Raw genomic sequence first — 25,818 nt, 5'->3', positions numbered from 1 at the left:
CTATCAGGGTATCTCTAAGATACATTGGGCATGAATGTCTATGAGCACTCATTTTAGGAATGTTCGTGCTTAACTTGAGATATTAAGATTGATCACCTTAACATTGATTGTTTGGTATGGATAAGACTTCAATGACTGTGAATAGGCATGGTTTAATCGAGTTCCGAACGACGAATTGATATGAGCCACAGCTATCTTCATAGCTGTTATGATCTCCATGGCTATGACTATGTGAGATTTGGGTGCTTTAAGGAATGGACCGATCTCTTTGTCAGGATGGCTTGAAGGAAATAGATTGCTTGAAGATAGATTCTTGCACGTTGCTAAAATTTTGAGGCCAAAATTTTCTTTTAGGAGGGTAGAATGTAACAACCCCGATTTTCGAGTGCCTGAGATCTTTTTTGAAGGCACAGATTTCTTCGGAAGATCAGTAGAGGGAACACTTCTACTGTATCATGAAGCATCTCAATCCTCACTGTCATTATGTCATCCTTAAGTTAGAACTTCTTCTGAGGCAAGCCCGATAACGCAATCACGAAGAACCTAGTTTTTGAACCGTATCAGTTAGGAGTTTTGATTTTGGTTTCTGTAAATAGTCTCTATTTGATGAACCGGACTCGGTTCATGAGAGAAAAGAGATAATAGTATAATATTATTATTATATTAGTATTAGAAGATGCTTGAATGATATTATAAGGTTACCTAGTTTGTTTTAGTTAAAAACAGGAAAATCAGTTTAACCGGGTTCACAATTTACTGGTGCAGCTTAGCACCAGCACTCTCTGATGATTTTAGCAATGCTAAGGCCTCATCATACATGTTCTATTCTCATATTAAATATGTTACTAGTGTCATTTATGCTAGTGGCTCAGAAAAGAATTTTTAGAGATGTTTTTACAAGTGTTCCAATACATCTAGTTTTAGTAGTTATACACCTGAGATATTTTAATATTATTTTAATTCACCTCCAAGCCAACCAATCACAACTCACCTTATACCTCCAAGACCTCCAAGGCTCCCTCATTTGCTCATTGTGGATGAAACGTATCAAGAGAAAAAGGAGAGAAAGTTCTTGGTTCATAAATCTTCAAAGCTTGAATTCTTCTGAACAAAAACTCAAATTAAAACTCCGATTTCACTGAAATCATCCTCTCTTCTTCCTCTACATAACCATGTAACTTATCCAGGCTGGAAATAAGGTTAGATGGCTGTCCCTTTCCCCTTTGAATTCGGTTTTCAAGGAAGCATGTATAAAACATGTGTCTCTTGATGTTCTTCCTTAGATCTCTTGCTTAGCTTGACTTGTGAGCCAAGAATCTTCAATTCCCAGCACGTCTAAGGTGAGGAATCCCTTCCTAACATGTTGATTAAGGTTTGGTCAGTTGAGGTTTTATGGATTCAAAGTTGTTCTTGATGTGTTTTAGGAGGAAAAAGTGCTTTAAGAACACTTCAAAGAGTAACCGGATTTGGAGCAGCAAATCAAGGTAGAATTTGGTAAAAATTAATCTTGATTAATTTTATTTGAGATGTGTGATTATGATATGATTTGGTTATGCTTGAAATTTATTGTTTACATGAGTTATTCTTGTTGAAATTTTGGTGAAAATTTGATGAAATTTGATGAAATTCAAGCTATGAACTTGTGTTCTTGTGGCTGCTGGAAAAATGAACCCTAATCCTTAAATTGGGATTCAATTTGTGTTGAAATTATGTGAAAATGATGGGGCTTTAATGGCTGCAATTTTATTTTGAATTATGGTAAAAATTGGTTACTGAAAAGATTGAAAAACGGGTAAAAATAGAGAAAGAATCTGAAAAATTTACGAAGAACATGAAGAACACTTTGAGTGTGATGAAAAACATTGAAGAACAGGCCTTAGATCTTAAAAAGGGCAAGAAAGTAAAAATTTTGGTGTTTGGGGGTTATTTTGTAATTTCTGGAAGTTAGGGTGGTTAAAGCAAAAATATTAAAGTTACGGGTGGTAAAAAGTGAATTTATATAACTTTTAGGGTAAGGAATGGTAAATCTCAAAAATATATTAATAAAATAATAAATAATAATAAAATATTAAATATTAATATTTAATTAGAAATAATATTTTAATAAAAATAATAAAATAATGCAGAAAAGGCAGTTTTTCGTAAAAGCTTTACAAAGATAAATTTAAGCACAGAATCTCATAATTACCTTCATCAAATACTTACGGAGTGGTAATAACATGTTAGTGAGGCAAAGATAAAGGAAAGATAAAAAGTTAGAGAAGAGGTAAAAACCAAAGAAAAGTTTGTAAAGTTTTAATGACAGAAAAACAGACAGAGATTAGTGAACGAACTAGGAAAACATAGTTAGCCCTTGAGTTGTGGCTAGGGTTAGGTATTATATGAAAAGTTAAACTGTTTCAGTATAGACTTAATGAACCTATACTTGGGACAGGCTAACTATTCGTATCAAAATTTACAAAAGCTTTAAATATATATGTTAAGCAGAGAAAAGAGTAACCAGAGCAAAGTAAAGAGATATAGAGAAAAGAGTAATCAGAGCAGAGTAAATAGATACAGAGAATAGAGTAACCAGAGTAGAGTAAAGAGATCAAGAGAAAAGAGTAATCAGATCAGAGTAAAAAGACAAAGAGAAAAGAGTGATCTGATAAATAGAAATAGTTTGAGTTAAGATGTTGTAAAAGTAAAAGCTGTAAAGTTTATATAGTATAATTGAACAGAGAAAGAAAGAGGTATTGCATAAGAATGTGAAAGTGATGATGAATAATGAGAATGATAATGAATGATGATAATGAGAATGGCTATGTAAGAATCTGCTGCAGAGAGGCAGTCAGATAGATAGTGGTATGACCACTAAGAGCGCTTCCTTGGGATACTTAGCTATAATGTTATTCTGTAAGTCAGAGGACTCTTACATAGGTATCGAGAAAACACAACTAGCATATACTCTTGTAAGTCAAAGGACTCTTATAGTGAGTGTGTGCGTGTGTGCTCCTGCAAGTCAAAGGACTCTTACAGTGAGTGTGTTGGGTAGATATAAGTTAACTAGCTCCGCCATGCAAGTCAAAGGACTCTTGGAGTGGGTTGCTAGTGCCACCCTGCAAGTCAAAGGACTGTTACAATGGTTTTCCTCACAAGTCAAAAGACTCTTGCGAGGGGATTGCCAACAGGGAAGCCTTACCTGGTCAGAGGACTCCGGGTAACGTCGGGAGCGGGTATGTAACTGACAAATGAGCTCATTACCTGCACTAGGGCTAGACATGCATCATACTTGGTTGTGCATTTCCTTTGTTATGATTGTTGTATGAATGTATACTTTCGTTGTTTGTATTCGATTCTCTGTGTTTGTGTTATTTTCTTGTATTCTTCTGTTTATGTTCTGCTATCTATTTTCTCCATCTTCTCTATTTATCTATATCTTCTATTTACTGCTTCTTGTATTCTGGTACTTGTCTGCTAAACAATACGGAATTAGTGAACGTAACTAATAACCCCAACCCTACTAAGAACTCCCCAGTTCTTACCTCTTCTCTCTCCCTTCCCCCTCTAGATGGAAGCAAGAGTATCCTTCCGTAGTCCACTGATGATCGTTCTGCAAAAGGGTTCTGCTCTGGGTAGTCTTCTGAGTCTAGAGCGAGATTCGTTTTCTGTTTATATGTATATACTGTGAGACCAACCAACGTTTGCACCTCATGTGTATGCAAACTTTAACCTAAATCCTCTATATGAGACTCCTGTTACGTGGCTACGTGATGAAGTACCAGTGAGACATTGATGAACAGATAATTTATACGCTTTTTGGCATTGTTTTTACATAGTTTTCAGTATGATTTAGTTAGTTTTTAGTATATTTTTATTAGTTTTTAATTAAAAATCACATTTTTGGACTTTACTATGAGTTTGTGTGTTTTTCTGTGATTTCAGGTATTTTCTGGCTAAAATTGAGGAACTTGAGCAAAAATCATATTCAGAGGTTGAAGAAGGACTACAGATGCTGTTGGATTCTGACCTTCCTGCACTCAAAGTGGATTTCTGGAGCTACAGAACTCCAAATGGCGCGTTATCAATTGCATTGGAAAGTAGACATCCAGGTCTTTCCAGAAATATATAATAGTCCATACTTTGCCCAAGTTTAGACGACGCAAACTGGCGTTGAACGCCAGTTCCATGCTGCATTCTGGAGTCAAACGCCAGAAACAGGTTGCAAAGTGCAGTTAAACGCCAGAAACACATTACAAACAGGCATTCAACTCCAAGAATGACCTCTCCACATGAAAGCTTCATGCTCAGTCCAAGCACACACCAAGTGGACCCCGGAAGTGGATTTCTACATCATTTACTTATTTCTGTAAACCCTAGTAACTAGTTTAGTATAAATAGAACTTTTTACTATTGTATTTACATCTTTAGTTTCATCTTTAGATCACGTTTTGGGGGCTGGCTTCTCGGCCATGCCTGAACCTTCATTCTTATGTATTTTCAACGGTAGAGTGATGCCAGGGCATTTTGGCTAGTTTCACTGACCTTTTCTTTACTGTTTTAGGGTAGTTTCATGCATTTTCTTAGGAAATAAGCAAGTTTTGGGTAGAATTTCACTTGCATCTTAATTCAAGCAAACATTGTGCAATTTACATGATTTCATGAGAATTATGCAAGAATTAAATGACAAATTGGATGATGTATGTCTCATGACTTTGATTAGAACTTTGATGCACTTTATTGCTTGATTTCAGGACAAAGGAAGCTAGAAAGAACCACGTTAGCAGCCACGTTAGTCTAACTAACGTGACCACTAACGTGGAATGGGAGCTAGCTTGCAACGTTAATGAGAAAAGTAATCGCCTATAACGTCCTCGAAGCCATCATAACCCACATTAAGAGTCACGTTAACTAAGTTAACGTGAACTCTAACGTGAAAGAAGAAAATGAAGCCAACGTTAGTGACACTCAACTTTGTCACTAACGTTGGACCAAGCTCAAATTTGGCCACGTTAAGAGCCACGTTAACTTAGTTAACGTGGACTCTAACGTAGGGAAGTAAAAGAATGGCCAACGTTAGTGACACTCACCTTTGTCACTAACGTTGGACTAAGCCACTATGATCAACGTTAACTCCCACATTAACTTAGTTAACGTGGAAGCTAACATGGATGAAAGAATGATGAGCCAACGTTAGTGACACTCACCTTTGTCACTAACGTTGGAGATGGCTATCACCACCACGTTAGAGGCCACGTTAACCTAGTTAACGTGAACTCTAACGTGGGAAGTAGGGGCGTTTTGAAACGTTAGTGACAAAGGTAAGTGTCACTAACATTCTCGATGATTTGGCAAGCCTACGTTAAAGGTCACGTTAGCCTCACTAACGTGAACTCTAACGTAGGGGGAAGGGAGAACTCTCAACGTTATTGGAAAAGGTAATTCCCAATAACGTGTGCGAAGGACCAAGAGGTAACGTTAGTGGTCACGTTGATGCCACTAACGTTGAAGTTAACATAGATCATCCCTGGGTTAGGAACGTTAGTGAAAAAGGTGATTGTCACTAACGTTCTCGAACCCACACTTTCACTTAACGTTAACGCCACTAACGTCCTAAGCTAAAGTCCTTGCCTGCTTCACACTTTCTCTCTGCAAGTAAAGCTAAGCCCACTAAAGAGGATAACTGCTTCAAACTCAAGATCCAAAGGCCCATATCCAAGACTTGAAGAACCAACTAGAAGATCAAAAGAGTAGTATATATAGGGGTAGTTTTGAATTAGAAAAGAGAGCAGCTGGGAAATTTGAGAACTACTCTCTGTATAATTTTACTTTCTCTGCACCTCTTGTTTACTTTCATGATGTATCTTCCAGCTTTATTTTCCATTTCTAGAGCTATGAACAACTAAACCCCTTTCATTGGGTTAGGGAGCTCTGTTGTAATTTGATGGATCAATAATAGTTTTCATTACTCTTCTTCTTTCTTTTCTCTTGATTTTACTAGAAAGCTTTCAATCTTCATCCAATTGGGTAGTTATCTTGGAAAAGAAGCTATTCATACTTGGATCTCTTCTGAACCTTGGAAGAGGAATGAAGAGATCATGCTAGAAATGCTTTCTCATGTTGGACCAAATTGGGGTTTGGATGGGTATGGTGACTATAATCCTACCAACACTTGATTTGGGAATGCATGTGGTATAATCAGTGACCATACTTCATCTCTTCTCATGAGCAATTGACCAAGGAATTGGCTATTGATCAAGATTTGAGAGATTGAATTACCAATGAATTGGAATTCAATCACTTAAGATTGCCAAGGAGATCAATGAACGCATTGATTGAGGAAGAGATGAAAATGAACTTGATCCGGAGAATGCAACATCTCCTAAGCCCAATGAATTCCCCATTTCTGATCTTACCCATTCTCTTTAATTTTTGCAATTTACTTTTATGAGCATCTTCCCCATTCCCATTTAAGATTCTGCAATTTACTTTCCTCCATTTACATTCAGCTCTTTATTTCCAGCATTTTCGTTTTCTGCTATTTACTTTCTGCCATTTAATTTTCTGCAATTCTCAAACCAAATTCTGCTTCACTCAACTAGAACATTCTTCTAATTAAAGTTGCTTGACCAATCAATCCTTGTGGGATTCGACCTCACTCTATTGTGAGCTTTTAATTGACGACAATTTGGTATACTTGCCGAAGGAAATTGTTGAGAGACAAGTTTTCGTGCATCAAGTTTATGGCACCGTTGCCGAGGATTGATTTTGTATCAACAATGATTAAATTGGAGGATAACTAGATTGAGCATTTTTCTTTTGTTTGATTTAAATTCTGTTTGAGTAATTTACTTTCAGCTTTAGTTACTTTCTTCCCTTCCCCCCTACTCCTCTTTCTTCGTTATTTACAATTCAGTTCACTAACCCACTAACTGTTTGATATATTGCATCCCTCACACTAACAGCATTTCTAACAAGAAACACTTTCTGCATACATTTTGTTGCTTTTGCCTTATTGGTTGTATGACAGGTAGAAGAAGCGGGGCTTCAACTTCCTTTGATTCTTAACCAGAGAGGATCTTCCTTAGATTAAGGAGGGAAGCAAGAGAAAAGAGAGTAGTTGGTGCTGAGGAAGAGGAAGAATACTTTGAACCAAACATGGAGGAGAATATGGAGAACCATCATGAAGAAGAGGCTCACAACCATGGCAGAGAAGGTCTAGCAAATCATGCTGGGCAAGAGAGAAGAGTTCTAGGCTCTTACATCAATCCAAACCCAGGAAACTGTGGGAGTAGCATCCAAAAGCCAACCATACATGCCAACAACTTTGAACTAAAGCCACAGCTCATCACCCTTGTTCAGAACAACTGTTCGTTCAGAGGAGGTGTCCAAGAAGACCCCAACCAACATCTAACCACCTTCCTGAGGATATGTGATACTGTGAAGTCTAATGGTGTTCACCCAGATGCCTATAGACTGCTCTTATTCCCATTCTCACTCAAGGATAAGGCATCTAAATGGCTGGAATCTTTCCCTAAGAGAGCTTAACAACCTGGGAAGATGTGGTGAATAAATTCCTGGCAAGATTTTACCCTCCTCAAAGGATCAACAGGTTGAGAGGCGAGGTACAGACCTTCAGACAACAAGATGGTGAGACTCTATATGAAGCATGGGAGAGGTTTAAAGACTTGACAAGAAGGTGCCCACCAGATATGTTCAATGAATGGGTGTAGCTACACATTTTCTATGAAGGCCTTTCTTATGAATCAAAGAAGGCAGTAGACCACTCATCCGGGAGATCTCTAAACAAGAAGAAGACCATTGAAGAAGCCATAGATGTCATAGAGACGGTAGCAGAGAATGATTACTTATATGCTTCTAAAAGAGGCAACACTAGAGGAGTGATGGAGCTAAACAATGTAGATGCACTACTGGCCCAAAACAAGTTCATTACCAAGCAATTAGCTGACCTCACCAAGAAGATGGAGAGGAATCAAGTAGCAGCAATCATCACTTCAGCAGCAACCCAAGAGGGGGTGAATGTAGAGGCAGAGGGTGAGCATGAACAAGCCAATTACATTGGAAACTCACCCAAGCAGACCCATGATCCATACTCCAAGACCTACAACCCTGGCTGGAGGAATCACCCAAACTTTAGGTGGGGAAATCAACAAGATCAAGGCCAAGATCAGAGATGTCACAACACCAACAACAATGCAGCTCATCAACATTCCATACAGAGATCATATCAACACCACCCTAACAACACCTCTCCACATCCATACCAAAACTAAAATAACCCTTCTCATCCCTCCAATCCCAACCCACCATCATCTAATGACAGACTTTCAAGGATTGAGAACCTACTTGAAGGCATATGCAAAGAGATTCACGATAGTAAGGCATTTCGAGAAGAAGTGCGGTCCAATATGCAGAATCAAGATGCTGCCATCAAGAAACTTGAGACACAAATTGGCTACCTATTCAAGCAAATTCCCAACAACAACCTTCGCAGTGATACTGACTCAAGCCAAAGGGAGGAGTGTCAGGCTATCACCCTCAGAAGTAGGAAGGAACTGAAAGAAGCCTCCCAGAAACCACAAGAAAAGGGCTCAAATGAAAGGGAAGAAGAGCAAGATGGAGCTCAAGTTTCCACTTCGAGTCCGCAAAAAAAAGGAGAAATACTGAAGCCAGACGTTCCAAGAGTCCCATACCCTCAGCAATTGAAGAAGAAGGGGGATGACAACCAGTTCTTAAGATTTTTGGAAATCTTCAAGAAACTACAAATCAACATACCCTTTGCTGAAGCAATAGAGCAAATGCCGCTCTACGCCAAGTTTCTCAAGGAGTTAATGACTAAGAAGAGAAGTTGGAAGAGCAACGAAACTGTGATACTAACCGAAGAATGTAGTGCTATCATTCAGCATAAATTACCTCAGAAATTGAAAGATCTTAGGAGCTTCTAGATCCCTTGTATTATAGGGGAGATCACAGTGGAGAAGGCTCTATGTGACTTAGGAGCCAGCATAAATCTGATGTCAGTAGCTATGATGAGAAAAATGAAAATCGAGGAGGCTAAGCCAACAAAAATGGCCCTACAACTGGCAGACCGATCGTTCAAGTTCCCTCATGGTGTAGTAGAAGATTTGCTGGTGAAGGTGGGTGATTTTATCTTCCCAGCAAACTTTGTAATGTTGGACATGTAAGAGGAAGCCAAGGCCTCTATCATCCTGGGAAGACCATTCTTGGCCACTGCTGGAGCTGTAATTGATGTCCAAAAGGGTGACCTCACCCTGAGATTACACAATGAAAAGATGACATTCAATGTGTTCAAGGCCATGAGTTACCCAGCAGAACAATTGGGAGAATGTATGAGGTTGGACTCACTGGAAGATGCAGTGCAGGAGAGCTTTGAAGAAGAAGAACCTGAAGGGTTGACAGAGGATGAATCAATGTCCAGTGAAGAGGCCACAACAACAGAGATTCATATACAAGGTGCACCAAAGAAAGAGAATGAAAAGTTAGAAGCACCAAAACTTGAACTCAAAGCACTGCCACCCGCTCTCAAATATGCATACTTAGGCGAGAATGAAAGCTACCCAGTGATTATAAACTCATCCCTCAGCCAAGATCAAGAGGATGAACTACTCCAAGTGTTGCGAAAGCATAAGGATGCCATTGGATGGACCCTCGCTGACCTGAAAGGGATCAGTTCGGCCATATGCATGCATAAAATACTGTTGGAAGATGATGCCAAACCATCCATTCAATCCCAAAGAAGGCTGAACCCAATCATGAAGGAAGTGGTACAGAAAGAAGTTATGAAGTTATGGCAGGGAGGGGTAATTTACCCGATCTCAGACAGCCCCTGGGTCAGCCCCGTGCATGTCGTACCAAAAAAGGGAGGAATCACTGTAGTCCCAAATGAGAAGAACGAACTAATCCCCACCAGGAACGTCACAGGATGGCGGATGTGCATAGACTACAGAAAACTAAATGAAGCTACAAGAAAAGATCATTTTCCCCTTCCATTCATGGATCAGATGTTGGAAAGACTCGCAGGACACGCATACTATTGTTTTCTCGACGGTTATTTAGGATATAACCAAATAGTGGTTGATCCCAGAGACCAAGAGAAAACCTCATTCACTTGCCCATATGGAGTGTTTGCTTACAGGCGCATGCCATTTGGGCTATGTAATGTGCCTGCAACCTTCCAACGCTGCATGCTTTCTATCTTCTCGGATATGATAGAGAAATTCATTGAAGTCTTTATGGATGATTTTTCGGTATTCGGAGATTTCTTTCCTAGTTGCTTAAATCACCTAGCCTTGGTATTGAAAAGGTGCTAAGAGACCAATCTAGTCTTGAACTGGGAGAAATGTCACTTTATGGTAACTGAAGGAATAGTCCTTGGCCATAAGGTTTCTAACCAAGGCATTGAGGTTGACAGAGCTAAGGTGGAACTTATTGAAAAACTTCCTCCACCCAGTGATGTCAAGGCAATTAAGAGTTTTTTAGGGCATGCTGGCTTTTACAGAAGGTTTATTAAAGATTTTTCAAAGATATCCAAGCCCTTGAGAAATCTCCTTGTATCTGATACACCGTTTGTCTTTAATGAAAAATGCATGCTAGCATTCGAAAATTTGAAACAGAGGTTGTCCTCTACCCCTATCATTTCCCCACCTGATTGGAACCTACCTTTTGAATTGATGTGTGATGCATCTGATTTTACAATTGGGGACGTGTTAGGGCAGAGGAAAGATAACTTAGTCTATGTGATATACTATGCTAGCAAAGTCCTCAATGATGCTCAAAGAAATTATACCACTACTGAAAAGGAGTTGCTGGCAATAGTATTTGCATTTGACAAGTTTAGATCATACCTCATTGGTGCTAAAGTGATTGTTTTCACATATCACACAACACTTAAATATTTATTTGCCAAGCAAGAATCAAAACCAAGACTAATAAGATGGATCTTATTATTGCAGGAATTCAATATTGAAATTAGAGACAAGAAAGGAGTGGAGAACAAGGTAGTGGATCACCTATCCAGAATCTCTCATGATAAAGGTGGAGCACATGATACAAGTGTAAATGAGCTCTTTCCTGATGAGTAGTTGATGACAGTTCACAAAGCACCATGGTTTGCAGACATTGCCAACTTCAAGGCAACTGGGGCTTTACCTCCAGAGATCAACAAACATCAAAAAAGAAAGCTCATAAATAATGCAAAATATTTTGTCTGGGATGAGCCATATCTCTTCAAGAAGTGTTCAGATGGAATCCTGAGAAGATGTGTTTCAGAAGAAGAGGGACGAGAGGTCTTGTGGAATTGTCACGGCTCATGTTATGGAGGCCATTTTGGAGGGGACAGAACTACAGTCAAGGTGTTATAAAGCAGATTCTTTTGGCCCACCATTTTCAAGGATGCCAAAGAACTAGTAAAGAACTGCAATGAATGCCAAAGAGCTGGAAACTTGCCCAGAAGAAATGAGATGCCACAAAATTTCATCTTAGAACTGGAACTGTTTGATGTATGGGGAATCGATTTTATGGGACCATTCCCAACCTCATATTCAAACAAGTACATTTTGGTAGCAGTGGACTACGTTTCCAAGTGGGTGGAGGCTATTGCAACCCCAACAAATGATAACAAGGTGGTCATGAACTTCCTCAGGAAGAATATCTTTAGCCGGTTTGGAGTCCCACGAGCACTCATTAGTGATGGAGGAAGCCATTTTTGTAATAGACCACTAGAAGATCTTCTCCTATGATACGGGGTGAAACACAAGGTTGCAATGCCTTACCATCCCCAAACAAGTGGGCAAACTGAGATATCTAACAGAGAGCTAAAAAGGATTTTGGAAAAGACTGTAGGAGCATCAAGAAAGGATTGGTCGAAGAAGTTGGATGATGCTCTTTGGGCATACAGAACAGCATTCAAAACACCACTCGGGATGTCCCTATATCAACTGGTGTATGGGAAAGCTTGTCACCTACCACTGGAGCTGGAACACAAAGCTCTCTGGGCTCTCAAGATACTAAATTTTGACAGCATTGCTGCTGGTGCAAAGAGGATTCTGTAGCTGCAAGAGATGGAGGAATTTATATCTGAAGCCTATGAAAATGCCAAGATTTATAAAGAAAAGGCGAAGAGAAGGCATGACCTCCATCTGGCACCCAGGAGTTTTGCAAAAGGGCAGCAAGTACTCCTCTACAACTCCAAATTGAGACTGTTCCCAGGAAAACTCAAATCAAGGTGGTAAGGACCCTTTCTTGTCACAAAAGTCTCCCCATATGGACACATAGAAATCATGGATGAAAGTTCTGAGAGGACTTTCACTGTGAACGGACAAAGGCTCAAACACTATATGGGCAACATGGGGGAAAACCCCAAAGTGAAGTATCATCTCAAGTAATGGAGGAATCGTCGAGCTAGCGACGCTAAAAGAGCGCTTTGTTGGGAGGCAACCCAACCTAAGGTAGTTTCTTTTTCATCGTCATTTCAATAAAGATCGCAAGCTGTTTTTCCTGTATTGCGAGGAGCTAAGTTTGGTGTTCCACACCAAAACAAATCCAAGAGTGAAAGTGTAATTCTAAGTTTGGTGTTCCACCAAAGATATTAGTTAGAATCACACTACACCCCAATGACAAATTGCTAGCTCCAACCAATCAGGGGAACCACTTAGCAGTAGTTTAGTCTTTAGTTAATAGTTGTTTTGTTAATAACAACATATGAGGCTCTCTGTAAGTATGCAATCTGTTGTACTAGGCAAGGAACTAAGATTGGTGTTCACACACTAAATTAAGTTCAGAAATTCACAAGCATACGTGCAAGCTAACTATTTCTCAAGTGCTTTGGGAACAAGCAACTTCCAATAATTTTGCAGGAACCTTCTGAGGAAATGGTGCAACATCATCCAAGAAAGTGAAGGAGCAAAAACTATGAATGATGACAACAAGGGGACAGCTAGAAACCATCACCCAAAGGTTGTGTTGTTACTTAATTCCATATACTTGAAATGCTAAAAATTGGAAGTCCAAAGGTGCACTTGATTAATAGTTACTTAGTAGTTTAAATTAGTAGAATTTAATGTTTGTTTTTACTACTTTTGTCATATGTGTGCTGTCCACGATACCTGCTACATTCTCACCTTGCTTACTTGTAAGCTTGTCCCCTTAAGATCAAATAAAAAGAGAGATGTTATGGAAGACCAGAGTAATGTTCATATTGTGGAGTAAGTTCCTAAGTTTGTGGGGTGGAAATAGATTAGCTAAGTTAGTTCACCAATAAGGTGGGAAGGCAACTATCTATCTGGAATCATATGCTTGAAACACACCCCATGAGACTAGCTGAATAACAAGATCCCAATAAGAAAAAGGGAAAGAAAAATGAAAGTTAAAGAATAAAAGAAAAAGAGTAAGAAATAAGGCTAGGCACCAAGGGTTTGAATCTTGAGGTATGTGTCTGTGGTGCTCCTGTGTAAGGGATTTACTTGGATGAATAAGCTCTTAGGGGTGCCTTATCACTTGGTAACTTGGGTTAACTAACTCGGGATTATCAGCTGAAAGTCCACTATCAAGAGTAACCCTTGCTACAGAACACTTAGTAACCCAAAGAGGTGCTGGACACCAAGGTCTCAAGAAAGAAAATAAATAAGCCATGTGCCTGTGGTGTGTATGTATGGGGGAAAGAGACTTGAGGGAGTAAGTCCTTAGGGGTGTTTCAACACCTAGCACCTTGAACCAACTGGATTGGGAGTGCTGACTGAAAGCTTATCTTAAAGAGTCGCCCCCTCACATAGCACTCAGCCTAAGAACACAATCAAACCCTAAAAACAATAAAAGGATCAATGAATAAAAGTCTCATAGGGTGCAATCAAGTGAGTATTCCAGGACATGGTGAAGGTCTGAAAGCCAGTGAAGGAATGAACCTAAGTTGCTATGCATGAAACCACCATAAAAACAAGGACATGACTTACACAATAATGACTCATTTCTCTTAGCATTTCATTCATCATTCTCTTGTTCCAGTACTTGCTTAGGGACAAGCAAGCTTTAAGTTTGGTGTTGTGATGCCAAGGCATTTTGACCAGTTTCACTAACCTTTTCTTTACTGTTTTAGGGTAGTTTCATGCATTTCCTTAGAAAATAAGCAAGTTTTGGGTAGAATTTCACTTGCATCTTGGTTCAAGTAAACATTGTGCAATTTACATGATTTCATGAGAATTATGCAAGAATTAAATGACAAATTGGATGATGTATGTCTCATGACTTGGATTAGAACTTTGATGCACTTTATTGCTTGATTTCAGGACAAAGGAAGCTAGAAAGAACCACGTTAGCAGCCACGTTAGTCTAACTAACGTGACCACTAACGTGGAATGGGAGCTAGCTTGCAACGTTAATCAGAAAAGTAATCGCCAATAACGTCCTTGAAGCCATCATAACCCACGTTAAGAGTCACATTAACCAAGTTAATGTGAACTCTAACGTGGAAGAAGAAAATGAAGCCAACGTTAGTGACACTCACCTTTGTCACTAACGTTGGACCAAGCTCAAATTTGGCCACGTAAAGAGCCACGTTAACTTAGTTAACGTGGACTCTAACGTAGGGAAGCAAAAGAATGGCCAACGTTAGTGACACTCACCTTTGTCACTAACATTGGACTAAACCACTATGTTCAACGTTAACTCCCACGTTAACTTAGTTAACGCGGAAGCTAACGTGGATGAAAGAATGATGAGCCAACGTTAGTGACACTCACCTTTGTCACTAACGTCGGAGATGGCTATCACCACCACGTTAGAGGCCACGTTAACCTAGTTAACGTGAACTCTAACATGGGAAGTAGGGGCGCTTTGAAACGTTAGTGACAAAGGTAAGTGTCACTAATGTTCTCAATGATTTGGCAAGCCTACGTTAAAGGTCACGTTAGCCTCACAAACGTGAACTCTAACGTAGGGGGAAGGGAGGACTCTCAACGTTATTGGAAAAGGTAATTCCCAATAACGTGTGCGAAGGACCAAGAGGCAACGTTAGTGGTCATGTTGATGCCACTAACGTTGAAGTTAACGTAGATCATCCCTGGGTTAGGAACGTTAGTGAAAAAGGTGATTGTCACTAACGTTCTCGAACCCACACTTTCACTTAACGTTAACGCCACTAACGTCCTAAGCTAAAGTCCTTGCCTGCTTCACACTTTCTCTCTGCAAGTAAAGCTAAGCCCACTAAAGAGGATAACTGCTTCAAACTCAAGATCCAAAGGCCCATATCCAAGACTTGAAGAACCAACTAGAAGATCAAAAGAGTAGTATATATAGGGGTAGTTTTGAATTAGAAAAGAGAGCAGCTGGGAAATTTGAGAACTACTCTCTGTATAATTTTACTTTCTCTGCACCTCTTGTTTACTTTCATGATGTATCTTCCAGCTTTATTTTCCATTTCCAGAGCTATGAACAACTAAACCCCTTTCATTGGGTTAGGAAGCTCTGTTGTAATTTGATGGATCAATAATAGTTTTCATTACTCTTCTTCTTTCTTTTCTCTTGATTTTACTAGAAAGCTTTCAATCTTCATCTAATTGGGTAGTTATCCTGGAAAAGAAGCTATTCATACTTGGATCTCTTCTGAACCTTGGAAGAGGAATGAAGAGATCATGCTAGAAATACTTTCTCATGTTGGACCAAATTGGGGTTTGGATGGGTATGGTGACTATAATCCTACCAACACTTGATTTGGGAATGCATGTGGTATAATCAGTGACCATACTTCATCTCTTCTCATGAGCAATTGACTAAGGAATTGGCTATTGATCAAGATTTGAGAGATTGAATTACCAATGAATTAGAATTCAATCACTTAAGATTGCCAAGGAGATCAATGAATGCATTGATTGAGGAAGAGATGAAAATGAACTTGATCCGGAGAATGCAACATCTCCTAAGCCCAATGAATTCCCCATTTCTGATCTTACCCATTCTCTTTAATTTCTGCAATTTACTTTTATGAGCATCTTCCCCATTCCCATTTAAGATTCTGCAATTTACTTTCCGCCATTTACATTCAGCTCTTTATTTCCAGCATTTTCGTTTTCTGCTATTTACTTTTCCGCCATTTAATTTTCTGCAATTCTCAAACCAAATTCTGCTTCGCTCAACTAGAACATTCTTCTAATTAAAGTTGCTTGACCAATCAATCTCTGTGGGATTCGACCTCACTCTATTGTGAGTTTTTACTTGACGATAATTCGGTATACTTACCGAAGGAAATTGTTGAGAGACAAGTTTCCGTGCATCATAGAGTTTCTACACTCCATAGATTAAGGTGTGGAGCTCTGCTGTTCCTCATGAATTAATATAAAGTACTACCGTTTTTCTATTCAATTCAAGCTTATTCCTTCTCTAAGATATCCATTCGCACCCAAGAACATGATGAATGTGATGATTATGTGACGCTCATCATCATTCTCACTTATGAACGCGTGCCTGACAAACACTTCCATTCTACATGCAAACAAGCTAGAATGAATATCTCTTGGATATCTAATACAGAGGACCGAGTCCGAGATATTAGAATCTTCGTGGTATAAGTTAGAACCCATGGATGGCCATTCTTGAGATCCGGAAAGTCTAAACCTTGTCTGTGGTATTCCGAGTAGGATCTGGGAAGGGATGGATGTGACGAGCTTCAAACTCGCGAATGTTGGGCGTAGTGACAGACGCAAAAGGATAGTAAATCCTATTCCAGTATGATCAAGAACCGACAGATGATTAGCCATGCAGTGACAGCGCATTGGACCATTTTCACAGAGAGGATGGCATGTAGCCATTGACAACGGTGATGCCCTACATAAAGCTTGTCATGGAAGGGAGTAGGAATAGTTGGATGGAGACAGCAGGAAAGCAGAGGTTCAGAAGAACGAAAGCATCTCTATACTCTTATCTGAAACTCTCACTAATGAATTACATAAGTATCTCTATCCTATTTTAATTATCTTTCAGTACACTATAATCTCTTAATACATTTGAATCCGTCTGACTGAGATTTACAAGGTGACCATAGCTTGCTTCAAGCCGACAATCTCTGTGGGATTCGACCCTTACTCACGTAAGGTGTTACTTGGACGACCCAGTGCACTTGCTGGTCAGCTATGCGAAGGTGTGACGAAGAATTGAGATTATGAACATGCGTATAAAGTTTTCAGCGCCGTTACCAAGGAATGCAACTGTCACGATTTCTGCGCACCAAGTTTTTGGCGCCGTTGCCGGTGATTGTTCGAGTTTGGACAACTGACGGTTCATCTTGTTGCTCAGATTAGGTAATTTTATTTTAATTTTAAGCCTTTTTTATTCTTAATTTCGAAAATGAATAAAAATAAATATTTTCAAAAATATATTTTTCTTCAGAATTTTTAAGAATGAATTCTAGTGTTTCATGATGATTTGTTGAATCCTGGCTGGCTGTAAAGCCATGTCTAAATTCTTTTGAACTGAGGCTTCAACAAATCACTTTAATGCATGTAATGTCCTGCTGAAGCTTGGCTGGCCATTGGCCATGTCTAGTGTTTTGGACCGAAGCTTTCACTGAAAGCTTGGCTGGCTAGTGAGCCATGTCTAATTCCTGGACTGGAGCTTTAGACTAATATTGCAAGATTCCTGGAATTCCTATTAAAAATTTTGAAATCCTTATTTTTCTTTTTCCAAAATATTTTCAAAAAATCCAAAAAAAAAATTTTAAATAAAAAAAAATCAAAAGTATTTTTGTGTTTCTTGTTTGAGTCTTGAGTCAAATTTTAAGTTTGGTGTCAATTGCATGTTTATCTCTTTCTTGCATTTTTCGAAAATTCATGCATTGCATTCTTCATGATCTTCAAGTTGTTCTTGATGAATTTCTTTGTTTGATCCTTGCATTTTTATGTTTTGTGTCTTTTCTTGTTTTTCATATGCATTCTTGCATTCATAATGTCTAAAGAATAAAAATTTTTAAGTTTGGTGTCTTGCATGTTTTCTTTTCTTGAAAATTTTTCAAAAATAATTTCTTGATGTTCATCTTGACATTCAAAGTGTTCTTGGTGTTCATCTTGACATTCACAGTGTTCTTGCATGCATCATGTGTTTTGATTCATAATTTTCATGCATTGAGTCTTTTTGATGTTTTTCTCTTTCTTCACTAAAAATTCAAAAATAAAAAAAATATCTTTCCCTTATTCACTCATAAATTTTCGAAAATTTGAGTTGACTTTTTCAAAACCTTTTAAAATCTAGTTGTTTCTTATGAGTCAAATCAAATTTTCAATTTAAAAATTCTATCTTTTTCAAATCTTTTTCAAAAATCAAATCTTTTTTCATTTTTCTTTCATAATTTTCGAAACTTTTCAAATTTATTTTCAAAAATCTTTTTCTTATTTTGTTTCATAATTTCAAATCTTTACTAACAATTAATGTGATTGATTCAAAAAAATATTAAGTTTGTTACTTACCTAGTAAGAAAGGTTCAATCTTTAAACTCTAGAATCATATCTTTTTAGTTTCTTGTTAGTCAAGTAATCAACTTTAATTTTTAAAATCAAATCTTTTTAAATTTCTTTTTCAAGTCTTTTTCAAATTAAGTTTCAATCACATCTTTTTCAAAATCAATTTCAAAATCTTTTCTAACTCCTTTATAACTTCTTACCTTTTTAAAATTGATTTTCAAATTTTTTAATCAATCCTATCTTTTTGTTTCAAATCATATCTTTTCCAAAACTACCTAACTAATTCTCTCTCTCTAATTTTTGAAAATCCCTTCCCTCTTTTTCAAATTTCCTTTTTAATTAACTAATTATTTTAATTTTATTTTATTTTAATTTTTGAATTATTCTTCTCCCTCACCTCCTTCTATTTATTTATTTAGTTACTAACACTCCTCTTCATCTAAGAATTCGAACCTACTCCTCACCCTTGCGTTTGAATTCTCCTTCTTTTATTCATATCTTCTTCTACCTGAATAAGGAATCTCTATACTGTGACATAGAGGATTCCATATTTTCTTTTGTGTTCTCTTCTTTTTCATATGAGCAGGAGAAAGGACGAGAACATTCTTGTTGAAGCAGACCCTGAACCTGAAAGGACTCTGAAGAAGAAACTAAGAGAAGCTAAAATACAACAATCCAGAGAAAACCTTACAGAGAATCTTGAAAAAAAATACATGGCCGAAAATAATAACAATGCAAGGAAGATGCTTGGTGACTTTACTGCACCAAATTCCAACTTACATGGAAGAAGCATCTCCATCCCTGCCATTGAAGCAAACAATTTTGAGCTGAAACCTCAATTAGTTTCTCTAATGCAACAGAACTACAAGTTTCATGGACTTCCATCAGAAGATCCTTTTCAGTTCTTAACTGAATTCTTGCAAATCTGTGATACTGTTAAGACCAATGGGGTTGATCCTGAGGTCTACAGGCTTATGCTTTTCCCGTTTGCTGTAAGAGACAGAGCTAGAGTATGGTTGGACTCTCAACCTAAAGATAGCCTGAACTCTTGGGATAAGCTGGTCACGGCTTTCTTAGCCAAGTTCTTTCCTCCTCAAAAGCTTAGTAAGCTTAGAGTGGATGTTCAAACCTTCAGACAAAAGGAAGGTGAATCCCTCTATGAAGCTTGGGAGAGATACAAGGAACTGACGAAAAGGTGTCCTTCTGACATGCTTTCAGAATGGACCATCCTGGATATATTCCATGATGGTCTGTTTGAATTATCAAAAATGTCATTGGACCATTCTGCGGGTGGATCCATTCACCTAAAGAAAACGCCTGCAGAAGCTCAAGAACTCATTGACATGGTTGCTAATAACCAGTTTATGTATACTTCTGAGAGGAATCCTATAAGTAATGGGACGCCTCAGAGGAAGGGAGTTCTTGAAATTGATACTCTGAATGCCATATTGGCTCAGAATAAAATATTGACTCAGCAAGTCAATATGATCTCTCAGAGTCTAAATGGATTGAAGGAATTATCCAACAGTACTAAAGAGGCCTCTTCTGAAAAGAAGCTTATGATCCTGAGAACCCTGCAATAGCAGAGGTAAATTACATGGGTGAACCCTATGGAAATACCTATAATCTCTCATGGAGGAATCATCCAAATTTCTCATGGAAGGATCAACAAAAGCCTCAACAAGGCTTTAATAATGGTGGAAGAAACAGGTTTAGCAATAGCAAGCCTTTTCCATCATCCACTCAGCAACAGACAGAGAATTCTGAGCAGAATCCATCTAGCTTAGCAAATATAGTCTCTGATCTATCTAAGGCCACTTTAAGTTTCTTGAATGAAACAAGGGCCTCCATTAGAAATTTGGAGGCACAAGTGGGCCAGCTGAGTAAAAGGGTCACTGAAACCCCTCCCAGTACTCTCCCAAGCAATACAGAAGAGAATCCAAAGAGAGAGTGCAAAGCCATTGATTTAATCACCATGGCCGAACCTACAAGGGAGGGAGAGGACGTGAATCCCAGTGAGGAAGACCTCCTAGGATGTCCAGTGATCAACAAGGAGTTTCTTTCTGAGGAACCAAAGGAATCTGAGACATATCTAGAGACCATAGAGATTCCATTGAACCTCCTTATGCCATTCATGAGCTCTGATGAGTATTCTTCTTCTGAAGAGAATGAAGACGTCACTGAAGAGTAAGTTGCCAAGTACCTTGGTGCAATCATAAAACTGAATGCCAAATTATTTGGTAATGAGACTTGGGAATATGAACCTCCCTTGCTCATCAATAAACTAAGTGATCTGGATCAATTGAGATTGCCTCAGAAGAAACAGGATCCTGAAAAGTTCTTAATACCTTGTATCATAGGCACAATGACCTTTGAGAAAGCTCTATGTGACCTTGGATCAGGGATAAACCTCATGCCACTCTCTGTAATCGATAAACTGGGAATCTTTAAGGTACAAACTGCCAGAATCTCATTAGAGATGGCAGACAACTCCAGAAAACAAGCTTATGGACAAGTAGAGGACGTGCTAGTAAAGGTTGAAGGCCTTTACATCCCTGCTGATTTCATAATCCTGGATACTAGGAAGGATGAGGATGAATCCATCATCCTTGGAAGACCTTTCCTAGCCACAGCGAGGGCTGTGATTGATGTGGACAGAGGAGAATTGATCCTTCAACTGGATGAGGATAACCTTGTGTTTAAAACTCAAGGATCTCCTTCTGTAACCATGGAGAGGAAGCATGAAAAGCTTCTCTCACTGCAGAGTCAACCAAAGCCCCCACAGTCAAACTCTAAGTTTGGTGTTGGGAGGCCACAACCAACTCTAAGTTTGGTGTTGAACCCCCACATTCAAACTCTAAGTTTGGTGTTGGGAGGTTCCAACCTTGCTCTGAACATCTGTAAGGCTCCACGAGAGCTCACTGTCAAGCTATTGACATTAAAGAAGCGCTTGTTGGGAGGCAACCCAATGTTATCTAACTATATTTATTTATTTTCAATTATTATTTTATGTTTTCTTTAGGTTGATGATCATGTGAAGTCACAAAAACTACTGAAAAATCAAAAACAGAGTGAAAAATAGAATGAAAAATAACACACCATGGAAGAGAACAGTCTGGCATTTAAACACCAGAAACAAGCATCTACCTGGCGTTAAATGCCAGAACAGAGCATGGAAGTGGCGTTTAACACCAGAAACAGGCAGCAGTCTGGCGTTAAACGCCAGGATTGCATGTATAGGGCGTTTTACACGTATAAAGGGTACAGGGATCAAAAATCCTTAACACCTCAGGATCTGTGGATCCCACAGGATCCCCTCAGGATCTGTGGACTGATAAACCACTATTTTATGGTTTATCTTGTGCTCAATTGAGTGGATTTTATCAACTCTTTACCCACTTATTCATACTATTTGCATGGTTTTACATTTGCCTTCCTAATTATGTGCTTTGATTGAAAACATGTTTCTTTGGTCTTAATTTGCTAATATTAATCCTCTCTTATTACCATTAGATGCCTTGATATGTGTGTTAAGTGATTTCAGAGTTTATAGGGCAGGAATGGCTCAGAGGATGGAAAGGAAGCATGCAAAAGTGGAAGGAATACAAGAAGTTGGAGAAACTGCTAAGCTGTCCAGCCTGACCTCTACGCACTCAAATGGCTATAACTTTAGCTACAGAGGTCCAAACGATGCGGTTCCAGTTGCGTTGGAAAGCTAACGTCTGGAACTTCAATTTGATATATAATATGCCATAGTTGCCCTGATGCTAGACGACGCGACCGCGTGACCCATGCGGCCGCATCGCAGTGACGGAAATCAGCGTGTTTGAATTCTTCTCCAGCGATTTCTGGGCTGTTTTCAACCCAGTTCTCGGTCCAGAAAACACAGATTAGAGGATATAAAGTGGAGAAATGCACTCATTCAAAAACAGGCTCTCTTATTCACAATTTTAGGAGTAGATGTAGTTTTTAGAGAGAGAGGTTCTCTCCTCTCTCTTAGGATTAGGATTTAGAATTTCTCTAGTTTTAGAGTGACTCTCAATCCCAGGTTCAATGTTCTTTTTATTTACTTTTTCTATTTAATTTATGAACTCTTTATGTTTAGATTGATCTTCTATTATTAATGCAAGTCGAGGTATTTTCAGATTTAATTTTGTTTTGCTTTATTTATAAGTGCTTTCAATTTAATTTAGATATTTTCTTCCTTTTGGCTTTGGTTAAGTCATTGGAGACACTTGAGTTATCAAACTCATTGTTGATTGAAAATTGGATTTTTTCATCTCATTAATTCAAGTTCCAATAACTCTAGCCTTTCTCAAGGAAAGACTAGGACCTGAGGAATCAAAATTAATTCATCCACTTAACTTACCTTCATAGTTAGAGGTTAACAAGTGGGAGAAAAATCCAATTCTCATTACAATTGATAAGGATAACCAGGATAGGACTTCCAGTTATAATACCTTGCCAAGAGTTTTATTATTTATTTAATTTAATACAATATTACTTTCTTGCCATTTACTATTCTTGCTCTTTATCTTATACATTAAAAACCCCCAATTTACAAGACTCATAACCAATAATAAGAACATACCTCCCTGTAATTCCTTGAGAAGACGACCCGAGGTTTAAATACTCGGTTATCAATTTTAAAGGGGTTTGTTACTTGTGACAACCAAAACGTTTGTAAGAAAGGTTGATTGCTTGATTTAGTAACTATACTTGCAACGAGTATTTACCATAACTTCTAAACCATCAATCTTCAGTTCTTCAAAATGGCGCCGTTGCCGGGGAATTGCAAACGTGTGCCTTATTATTGGTTATTGTAAATATTTTTTTGCTTTTTGCTTGTTTATTTGTTTTTATTTTTGTTTTGATTTTTGCTTTTTCGTAAATTAAGAGGTTATTGATTTTTATTTTAAAATTTTTATCTTATCTTATCTTATTTCAAAAATCAAATTTCAAAAATTCAAATTTCAAAAATTTAAAATTTAAAATTTCAAAATTTCAAATTTCAAAATTTAAAATTCAAATTTCCAAATTTCAAAATTTAAAATTCAAATTTCCAAATTTAATTTTCAAATTCAAATTTTAAATAACCTTTTAATTTAAATTTGCTTTTATTTTTGTTTTTAAATTTTTATTAACTAACTATGAGTTCTTACCCCTCTCGCTTCAAGTTTGATTCCAATGTTGTTGTTAGGAATGGAAACTATAATAAGAACAGGCATCAAGGTTGGAAGAATCAAAGATGGGAGGAGCCACAAGGATTTAATCAACCCTCATGGCAACAACCACCTCCAATGGACTATCAACAACCATTCTGTGATGCATATCAACGCAATGGCTATGGTGAGCGCTCTTTCAATTATCAACAACCACCACCATACGCCTATGAACCCCCTCCTCAACATAACTTTGGACCACCATACTCACAAGCCCCTTTCCGCCATTCACCTCCATATGACCCTAACCCTCAACCACCATACCAACCACCTTATGAGCCATATGAACCATATGTAGAACCACCCCAATTCCAACCCAATTACTCACAAGAACCACCACTTCAATATTCACCATCTCCATATCCATCAATCCAAGAGCACTATGATCCTATTTATGAAAGCCGAGCGCATCAAGAGACAAAGGATCGTTTCAAGGAAACAGTGGATTGATTTCCGGCAACCCTTCATCAATTGGAGCAAGCGATAAATCAATTAGCTTCCCGACGTTCGGATACTCAAGGAACCCCCATGGCTTCATGTGCACAATCTAATGAAGAACGTAGCATGAATAAGACATTAGAAACTCCAGTGAATAGTACGGAGCATGACTTTGTACTGGAACAAGTGGAGGAAGCCGGAATTATTGAAGAAGAAGAAGTGGTTGAAGACTTAGGAGATGCAGAACCTCCATGGGAAAGTCCAGTCATAGAACCCCCTTCCAAGACGTTTGAAATTGATGCTGAGGAGGGTGTACAACCTCCAAGGCATATCACAGTTGAAGACTTGGAAGAGGTTGATCAAGAGATGGAGATTCAAGAAGAAGAAGCATAACCTCCCATGCCCTTGGAAAGCAATGAAGATGAGATTGAATTGGAAGAAAGCTACCAAGAGAAAGAGGTTGAAATTGAAGAAGCTTGCAAAGAGGTGATAATTATCAGAGAAGAGCACAAGGGAGTGGAGCTTGCAATTTCATTAAAAACACCTCCCCCTAAGTTGCCATCATCCTTCACAACATTCAAGTGGGTAAAATTCATATCCCTTAGCTTTCTAATTCCACTTGAATATGGGCTACTGGAGACGGATTGTCAACTTAGAACTCTTTGTGGCATTAAGAGTAAGAGGAAGATGGTCAGTGGTAAGAACTGTCCTGCAAAGTTCATTATGGTTGGAAGCTTTAAGTTTAAACGCAAAGGTTGGTGTAGAGCTCAATTGAATGGGTCTAGGAAGTTGTTTGGATGCTTCAGTGAGAATTCTAAAGCTGAATCACCCGGATGGAATCATGATAATCAACTTGAAGACGGGTGCAAAAGCAAGATTTGGGACCCCGGAATTCATTCTGGCAATCAACACTCTTGGGGCCTTGTAACTTGCTTTAACTTACTTGAAAGCTTTCTGCGCCTAGTTTGAGACCCCGGAGGTTACTGGAATCACAAACATTGGTGGAGATTCCTGGATGAGTTCAAGCACAAGCCACCATAACAGGGAGCTCACCAAATGTCCAACTTAAGGACTTTAACTAAAAGTGCTAGGTGGGAGACAACCCACCATGGTATGATCGTTCCTTTTTCAATTTTAATTTTATTTAGTTTTGTTTGTTTTTGAATTTTATTTTAGTGAACCTGGAATTATTCATAACATCCATATCAGCACTACATTTGCATCTGCATATTGCATATAAAAAAAATTTCATGCGACGCGACCGCCTCATTGACGCGTCCGCGTCGCAGGTGTGGGAGAGAATAATAAAATGAACAGAGAGTCACGCGAGAGCGTGGCTGGAGGCGTGCCAATAGCACAAATCATCCCACGCGACCGCGTCGCTGACACGACCACGTCATACGGGAATAATGGCCTCTCACGCGACCGCGTGACCAGGATTTCGACGTAATAATGGTGCACAGCCGAAAGTTGTGCTAGAGTGGTGCTGGACCGGCGCTGGACGCGCAGTCCATCTCACGCGACCGCATGCCCCATGCGGCCGCGTCACATCCTACTAAGTGGCCACTCGCGCGATCGCATGCCCCATGCGATCGCGTCACCCAAAATTTGGCATTTAATGATTTTGAACAGAGAGTTGTGCGAGCGCGAGGCTGCCCTCGTGCCATTAGCCTAAAATGGGTCACGCGACCGCGTCA

General features: G+C 38.7%; 2 non-coding genes across 2 annotated transcripts; both read right to left on the bottom strand.

Moving 5' to 3' along the window:
- Window positions 1–7,589: 7,589 nt before the first annotated feature.
- On the bottom strand, window positions 7,590–7,696 carry LOC112745504 (small nucleolar RNA R71). Its single transcript, XR_003173429.1, has one exon. It is a non-coding gene; the product is annotated as a small nucleolar RNA R71 (small nucleolar RNA).
- Window positions 7,697–19,567: 11,871 nt separating this feature from the next.
- LOC112745077 (small nucleolar RNA R71) lies at window positions 19,568–19,675 on the bottom strand. Its single transcript, XR_003173023.1, has one exon. It is a non-coding gene; the product is annotated as a small nucleolar RNA R71 (small nucleolar RNA).
- Between the last annotated feature and the right edge of the window lie 6,143 nt (window positions 19,676–25,818).

The sequence above is a fragment of the Arachis hypogaea genome, chromosome 14, assembly GCF_003086295.3.
Source record: "Arachis hypogaea cultivar Tifrunner chromosome 14, arahy.Tifrunner.gnm2.J5K5, whole genome shotgun sequence".
Classification (NCBI taxonomy): Eukaryota; Viridiplantae; Streptophyta; class Magnoliopsida; order Fabales; family Fabaceae; genus Arachis; species Arachis hypogaea.
This window is presented reverse-complemented; position numbering and strand designations above follow the sequence as displayed.